Source organism: Schistocerca nitens, chromosome 6 (assembly GCF_023898315.1).
Source record: "Schistocerca nitens isolate TAMUIC-IGC-003100 chromosome 6, iqSchNite1.1, whole genome shotgun sequence".
In the NCBI taxonomy this organism is placed as follows: domain Eukaryota; kingdom Metazoa; phylum Arthropoda; class Insecta; order Orthoptera; family Acrididae; genus Schistocerca; species Schistocerca nitens.
Genome location: NC_064619.1, coordinates 588,937,811 through 588,947,067, shown reverse-complemented (window position 1 = coordinate 588,947,067; position 9,257 = coordinate 588,937,811).

The window sequence follows — 9,257 nt, the reverse complement described above, 5'->3', positions numbered from 1 at the left end:
GATGAATACGAATGCCGTTCAACAATTAATGCAACCCATTCTTTCTCTCGGCCAATTTCGATTGAAAAGGTTTCATGAAGTTCCGACAGGTGGCGGCGTTATGCTTAGCCATCAAAATGGCGTCTGTGAAGGAGGTATGTTCCAAACAGGGAGCTGTCATTGATTTTCTTATTTTCCGAAAACCAGAGCATCGCAGATATTCATAGGCACTTGCAGAATGTCTACGTAGACCGTGCAGTGAACAAAGGCATTGTGAGTCATTGGGCGAGGCGTCTGTACTCATCGCAACAAGGTAGCACAAACTTGTCCGATAACCCGCGTGCTGGTCGGCCGCACATATCTGTGACGCCTGCAACGTCGGAACGTGCGGACACTCTCATTCACAAACACTTCGCTGTGCGACTGGACGTCTCTGTTGGTAGTGCTGACACACTCGTCTAGCAGTCGCTGTTCTCAAAGGTGTGCATCCACTGGGTTCCTCGCCGCCGAACAGGAGACCATAAAGAGCAACGAAGGACCATCTCTGAGGAATTACTTGCACTTTACGAGTCTGATAGTGACAATTTTTGTCTAACAATGCCACAGGTGATAAAACATGAGTTCATCACTCCCAACTGGAAGCAAAACGGCAATCCAGGGAGTGGCACCAGACTACACCTTGAAAGTGAACCTGGCAGGGGACGCCAAAGTGAAAGTGATCTTGGCAGGGGACGGAAAAAAAGTAAGGAACCCGTTTGGAGGCTGTATAAAAAAATGACTGGTTGAGAACCTGGCAGGGTCGTACACAATGAAAGATGACGCTTGGGGTGACTGTATAAAAGCGATGATTTCATTGCGAAGGTAAGCAAAATTTAGTTTATTGCGACATTTATTTTTCGCAAAAAAAACAAAGGCAGACATAATTAAAGTTAAATAAATTATGTTAGAATACCCTAAACAACTAACAGGCGGTTTAAGACTATAATGGACAAGGATCCTGGGTGGCAAAAGTGAGTCAAGTAGGCCTACTTTGGCCCTAGAAATGTGTATGACGCGATCTGATGTTCTGACGCTGAGCAGACTTTGACTGATGATCTACAGAAGTCTATATGGGTGCAGCAGAGAGCAAGTGGTGATTGGGATTGGTACGCCCAGACAAGGCCGGAGCAGCAGTACGTTACCCTGTTTGCTTCGTGCAGCGATGTAACTTGCAGCTGGCGGGACGTGTGTGGCAGAGACGAGACTTAAGGCGACACCTGTGAATGTATCGCGGCCACAAAAGAAATCCAAAAATCTCACGGTCTAGCGATTAGGCAGACGGATCGCAATTTACTCTCTACCAGAGCTCTGAAATCACGGTAGACTTCAGTGTGTGGCACACCCGTTTGCTGGTCGTACCAAGGACCAATCTGGCTCACTTATACGACAGAGTGCACAAGGATGCCAACCAAACGTCAAGACTGGTAAACCAAAAACGAATAAGTGTGCTCTCAGCAAACGAGTAGTCCGAGACGTTTGAAGTCACACTGGAGGTACAGTAAGAACTTCACCACAGGCTCCCCAGTGTAACTACTCGCAAATGAAGTCGGTCTTACGACAGGTTCCAAGCACCAACCACATATGCCAGAGCTTCCACCAAAAGTTGCTTCCAGTCGTAAGTCCATAACCAGAGTGCCTCTCATCTCTCCAGATCAAACAAAAATTCCGTTTTCCCGCATAGTGCACGAACGACACCGCCTTCATTCCGTCTTGAGCCAACCACAGAGCTTTAGAGGCGCTAAATCTCATGACAGCACAAGCTCACGAAAAACCAGCGTAATAGTTAAGAGACCTGCGTCTCTGGAAAAAAAAGAAACCTCCAATTACTGACTTTTTTAAGTTTTTGCAGTGGAAGAAGATGTTTTTCTCTGAAGTCGCGTCGCTTCTCACGGCAGCAAGCGAACAGATACAATGTTACAGATCTTTATCTAAATTGCTGTACCTTGGAGCAACTTAGTGCTAGGGATGAGATGTAATTAAGATTCTATCTCTAAACGTTTCCGAGATGCCAGCATTTCTTTTACGACCAAGGCGGTCGGTGGAAATAGGTCACAGGCCTATTTGCAGTTTCGGCGAATACGAAAACTTGTAAATTTTTTATTAGGCGTGACGTAGCCCACAATGTCCGGTTCACAACTCCACTGTGTAGACGTGTCCCTTCAGTCCATTGCCCCCAGTCCAGCTTTCGGCTGGCGCCTATGCAGGTATAGCGGACATTGTCCTGCTGGAGACCTATCTCGACGAAGGGCTGCCCTATCTGCCCTATACGGCCGTGGGCCTGTCCGGCAAGATTTACTGAGGGATGGGCTCGCCGCCACTTGCTTTCAACTTCCAAACATGCCGTTTCTACCAACTAAGAACCATAAAAATAAAAAAATGGTTCAAATGGCTCTGAGCACTATGGGACTTAACTTCTGAGGTCATCAATCCCATAGAACTTAGAACTACTTAAACCAACTAACCTAAGGACATCACACGCATCCATAGCCGAGGCAGGATTCGAACCTGCGACCGTAGCGGTCGTGCGGCTCCAGACTGTAGCGCCTAGAACCGCTCGGCCACTCATGCCGGTCCCAGAAAAATACCTCATCCTTTTAGCTCTCTAATAGGCTCCTGCTCAGGTCGTTAACTTTCTGGAGTCTCGCATAAGTTGCGTAACGTTGTAACAAAATCTTTATGAAAAACAGGTGAGATATTAATTTGTCCGCTTTCAATTTACTCTGAAGAAAAAGTTCAAAGCTGCACCATCAGCTGGTAAAGTCATGGTGACGGTCTTCTGGAACTCTGAAGGCGTCATTCTGTTTGCTGTCCTCCCTCATGGTGCAACGATCAACTCTGAAGTCTACTGTGCTACCCTGAGGAAACTGAAGAAACGACATCAGCTTGTTCGTCACCACAAAAATGCAAACGAGCTTCTCCTTCTCCTGATCACACAAAGTCTCACACACGTCTGCGCATCCGAGAGAAGGCCACCAGAACTTCATTGGACTCTGTTTCCTACAGCCCGGATCTCTCACCTTCCGATTTCCATATGTTTCGCCCAATGAGGGGCCTTCGTAACTTGCACAGGGCAGATTACGTGTTTCAAAATACAGAACATAGACTTTAGAATGGGAAATGAAAGTAACGTGTGAGAAGCTTAAGCTGTAAGCGCTAGCAACCCTCTATCATATTTTACCCAATTAGGTCATTACACAAACCAAGCATTGTGAAACTTCTCATCCCTGTTTTCTCAAAGAGTTAATAAGTGCAAGACTTACTAAAATATTCAAGACATATCTGTTCTGCCTCAGTGATTTCATTCAGATTGAAACACACTGGATCATCCGGTAATAATAGTCTGGTCGGTGGCTCTTTATCGTACTGATATTACAGATACAACTTTGTTAAGGTGCTCTCTGTGGTGTCACCGCCAGACACCACACTTGCTAGGTGGTAGCCTTTAAATCGGCCGCGGTCCGCTAGTATACGTCGGACCCGCGTGTCGCCACTGTCAGTGATCGCAGACCGAGCGCCGCCACACGGCAGGTCTAGAGAGACTTACTAGCAGTCGCCCCAGTTGTACAGCCGACGTTCATAGGAATGGTTCACTGAGAATCACGCTTTCATTTGCCGAGAAGATAGCCTTCAGCTTCGTCATTTGCTACGACCTAGCAAGGCGCCATTACCAGTTATATTGAGCTTATTACAAAACCTGTACCGTCAAGAGCGCTGTACACCAATTGTAAATTAAAGTTAAGTATTCAAAGATCTTCGTACTTTATTTGCAATTCTCAAGACATTGTCCTGTTCCAGATCTCACGCCAGTCAGCGTGTAATTAAACGCGTGCATTTCGGCCTCCTCTAGCAACACGGTGTTGGCTCTTCTGCCAACACTTCACTCTCATTGGAAACAGACTTCTCGATATACATCTCCAGATACAATTTGATAATGGGTGCTTATCTTTAAATGCCTCCGCTGTGTCATAAAAAATCCATTTCTACTTTTTGAACTGGAAGAGCTCGATGGCTCAGTAATAAACCGCCTTCTCTGCGTACTGGTGACACGTTGCAGTTTTTGGCGTCCTTCGTATTTTTTGCATGCTGCTGAACACGATTTTGTTGCTGTGCTGCAACATATCAATTGTCATGAATAGTTACTTCTTACCTGTTCAACAACGTATACCTGCTTCCAGTGCTGATTTTTCATTTCGGCGTCTTTAATATAGACAAAAAAGAAAAATTAAAGATGCAGAAGAACATCACAAGTCACACTCACTGTACTTGCCACTGTGTGTGGAACCACAATCTAAGAGTGGACATCCTGCAGACAGTAGTGCGTCGACCTTATTTGAATTGACGTACACTCTTTGACATAAAACTCTACCGGCAGCCGGCCACTGCAGAGGCTAAGTCCGCACCGATCGCGACATGGGACAAATAAACTGACCAGCTCGCTAATTCTCTAAGTCCAGCTATCTGCACAATCTGGCAACACTGTAGACTGCGGCACTTCCTGGAGGAAGGCTTGTCCCATGTTACAGAAAACGTATACTGTTTATGCCCGTGCCCTAGCGGTAGCATGCGTTGTTCCTATCTACAGTGTCCGTGGATCGATACCAGCTAGCGCAGAAGATTTTTATAGCCTCTTCTGTCGGAATGCAGAAGACATGAAATTACTGGTAGCGCAGATTCAATCTATTTCGCTTTCTGACACACCGATAACTAAATTTTATCCAGTAACCATTTTGCGGCAGATTTCTCGCAGACTGTCGTCCTCGGGACTCCGTATCCGGCAAAGCTCCGGGATCCACTTGCTGGCTACCGGCAGCGGCCGTGGCGACAGAGGCTGCGCTGCACTCCCCCGTTCTTTATCGAAAGCGCCTGCTACCGCTCATCGCTTTTCATAATTTAAAACGCTTTATTATTATTAAATGTTGCTCCACAGAAAATTTCTACGATTTCCATTCGCGCTAGAAAGCAACGAAGATTACTGTATTAGATTAATCGGCAAGAGCTGAGTATGGCCCGAAATTAATTTTATAGACTGGGACGAAATTAAACCACCTCACTACTTTCAATGAATTCATAAATGTTTCATACCTTGTTTCTTTTTCTTTTAAAGTCATTTATTTGTGAAACTTTTGGCCAATATTCGGATGTTTTCGTCAAGGCAGAGTGAGCGTCTGTGGTGTAAATTGTATTACAGTTTTTGTTTCACTCCTTATGGTAAGTCAATGCGATAGACTGTGTGAATACCTTGCAATGCATGCTCTGTAGCAGTGCAGGAACACTGCACATTTGGAGTTCCATGTATGGATTCATGAAATATTTAACGTTGATCGGAGGTGATAGTTAAGGTCATCAGATTTAAACCAGAAAAAGTTATCGTTTTTGAGGTTTCAGATAACGGAAAGGAATTGCTAACGCCGGTGTCAGAAAACCTCTACAGTTAAATGCTATTGCAAAAATTTAGAGGAAAGGAACTATATTAATCAACATGTTCACTACATAAACAACCTCCTGACATGTTAGACCTATATGACGAACTAAGCTCAAATTCGTATCGTTGACAGTCGGTTTGAATCTTTTCAGAAGCTAGTTTACAGTGAAGCACCTTCGCATTTGCAAAGCAGACATCCGTGATATTACCGTAATTTACTAAGTTGAAATTGCACGAAGATTTATTTGTAAAGGCATTCTTTAGATTTCGTATAAGGAATTTTTACTTGCAGTTTGCAACTTCATTAATTAAAATGGAAAATAAAAGGTTGCATTCAGTGGCTTTCAAACGAAATTGGAAATGCCATCTCATATAGCACAATCATCGCAACGCATAATGGAACCACGTTTTTTTTGCGTTTTGTTCGTTTTTTATCGTTGTGTTTGGTCGTTGCGGACGTCGCAAGGCATCCTGTTCAAGTTCGGTGGTTGATCCTCCCACTCAGTTTTATTTATTACAGAGGCCAACTGGCTCTGTGACCGAACACGCTGAGCTATCGTGCCGGCAACTGAGCTAACGACACTCTGGCGGCAACAGGCGGACTATAGTCATTGCGATATTGCCTGAGCCTCAAAACGCAACATTAAACACACAAACAGGTGTTACTTGTGTGAAGAACGCCTCTCTAGGAGTCCAGAAATTAAATATACTTTGTAAGTGTCTCATGTTACAATGGATTATATCGTATGTGTCTTCAATGTGAAAAATGAATGCCCAGTGAATTTAGTGAAGTAATGCCGGGCTACACCCGGAAGTAAATGAACTATCCCAGTGTTGACAAATACTTGCTACGACGCTGCCAATTCTCAGCTCTCTTACAAGCTCTGAAACCTCAAAAACGATAACTTTTTCTGGTTTAAATCTGATGACCTTAACTACCACCTCCGATCAACGTTAAATATTTCATGAATCCATACATGGAACTCCAAATGTGCAGTGTTCCTGCACTGCTACAGAGCATGCATTGCAAGGTATTCACACAGTCTATCGCATTGACTTACCATAAGGAGTGAAACAAAAACTGTAATACAATTTACACCACAGACGCTCACTCTGCCTTGACGAAAACATCCGAATATTGGCCAAAAGTTGCACAAATAAATGACTTTAAAAGAAAAAGAAACGAGGTATGAAACATTTATGAATTCATCGAAAGTAGTGAGGTGGTTTAATTTCGTCCCAGTCTATAAAATTAATTTCGGGCCATACTCAGCTCTTGCCGATTAATCTAATACAGTAATCTTCGTTGCTTTCTAGCGCGAATGGAAATCGTAGAAATTTTCTGTGGAGCAACATTTAATAATAATAAAGCGTTTTAAATTATGAAAAGCGATGAGCGGTAGCAGGCGCTTTCGATAAAGAACGGGGGAGTGCAGCGCAGCCTCTGTCACCACGGCCGCTGCCGGTAGCCGGCAAGTGGATCCGGGAGCTTTGCCGGATACGGAGTCCCGAGGACGACAGTCTGCGAGAAATCTGCCGCAAAATGGTTACTGGATAAAATTTAGTTATCGGTGTGTCAGAAAGCGAAATAGATTGAATCTGCGCTACCAGTAATTTCACGTCTTCAGCATTCCGACAGAAGAGGCTATAAAAATCTTCTGCGCCAGCTGGTATCGATCCACAGACACTGTAGATAGGAACAACGCATGCTACCGCTAGGGCACGGGCATAAACAGTATACGTTTTCTCTAACATGGGACAAGCCTTCCTCCGGGAAGTTCCGCAGTCTACGGTGTTGCCAGATTGTGCAGATAGCTGGACTTAGAGAATTAGCGAGCTGGTCAGTTTATTTGTCCCATGTCGCGATCGGCGCGGACTTAGCCTCTGCAGCGGCCGGCCGCCGGTAGAGTTTTATGTCAAAGAGTGTACATAACTAGTCTGCGTCAGAAAGAATTTTGTAGATGTATTCACTTAAATAAGTGATGGGTATACTTATGCCCTGTTGTTTCTGGTTTGTAATCGGTACAATTTTTGTTTTACTAACGTTTCATCCATTTTCTCTTGCATACCCTATTTCAGTTTTTAAAATTTCGGTTTCTTATTCAGGACGCTGTGACAAATGTGTCTTGCATTACCAAATTATGTTTCTTTCACCATGTTACGCCAAGTGTCAAAACATTGTGGTACATTTTATACTTCTCTTGGATTAAAAACTGATGAATAAACAGTAAGTTTTCCAGTGGAAATAAATAGCTAAAAATATGAGAGTATTCTCGAATATATTTCATCTTTTTCTGTGATAGAGCGCAAATTAGAAGAGGAGGGGAGTATTTCAAACGAAGAAGCTAAAACTTAGGTCTAACCTCAACGGAATAAGAAGTTAGAAAAGTTGCTTGGAGGTGTCAGTTAGCTTCAGGATTTCAGTTAGAATATCAGTACTCAGCTAGAAAGCGGCTCGGAGATAAATGGGTGCTTTCCAATGTGTGTTGCGGCGTGTAATAATCAATTGGTCGTTACTTCGTTATGTCACTATAAAAAAAAACCTTAAATTATCTGTGCATGCTTTTCCATCTACCTTCGCCGTCTACAAGAGCCTTAAAACTATTTTTGCGATCAGCCAGAAAGCGATGGAGAACATACTAACCATAATTTCCAGTCGGCAAGTCCACGTTACTCTTTGTGCTCACTGAACGAAAGTGTTCCTACCTGCCACTTACTCATGGCAATCAGGAATTGTGGCTACAAATAAAAGTTTTTAGTTTTAAACTGACTGATATATTCTGTAAAAGTTCACATCGGAAACAACTCTATTAACAGAATGAGATTTTCACTCTGCAGCGGAGTGTGCGCTAATATGAAACTTCCTGGCAGATTAAAACTGTGTGCCCGACCGAGACTCGAACTCGGGACCTAGCTTCTGTAAAGTTTGGAAGGTAGGAGACGAGGTACTGGCAGAAGTAAAACTGTGAGTACCGGACGTGAGTCGTGCTTCGGTAGTTCGGTTGGTAGAGCACATGCCCGCGAAAGGCAACGTCCCGAGTTCGAGTCTCGGTCGGGCACACTGTTTTAATCTGCCAGGAAGTTTCAACTCTATTAACAGTGCAGATGCGACCTCTACGGGAATTTCCAAGTAAGATGATCTCTTGCCCTGACTTCTAATCACCAAAAGTTATTTTGTCGCCGTAAGAGTGGAAAATAATCTCACCACATGCCACGCGGTTTTGTCAGGATTAAGGGCTGTGCAAAAACATTTACTTCCGTGAAAACTAAGCGATCGAGGACAGTATACAGTCCTCGCGTCTTCACTTACTGCTTTTACCGGAAACGCATTCAAGTCTGTCCAGTTCTGACGTCATCCGAGGCCCAACAACAAGGGGTTTTTACTGATGCGGACATTTTGATATCTCGGTGCGAAGTGTGCCCTACCACTGCCTCTCTGGCTGCATTTACACAGGGGAGCAGCGGACCGCCAAATGGAACATCTGCTATTAAATGCCCTAGGCACAACTAGCAGTATCTAAGTAGCTCATTTACTGGACACATATTAATTAAAGTTCTGTCTTTTAACAATTTACAATATTCTTAATTTTTATATAAATGGAGTTTAGTTTGCTTTGATTACTGAAAACATTTTTGCCCGACAGCATTTAAACTTCTTCGTCTAGAATTTTTAGAAAGAAACAGACAGTAGAACGTGACCCCTGAATTGCCTTTTTAAGATTCCTTGTAACCCTTTTTATTTACAATACACTCTTGAAACTTGGTATAACTGTATTATTTCAGGAATGTAATCACTAGAACTTTCTCTATTACAAAT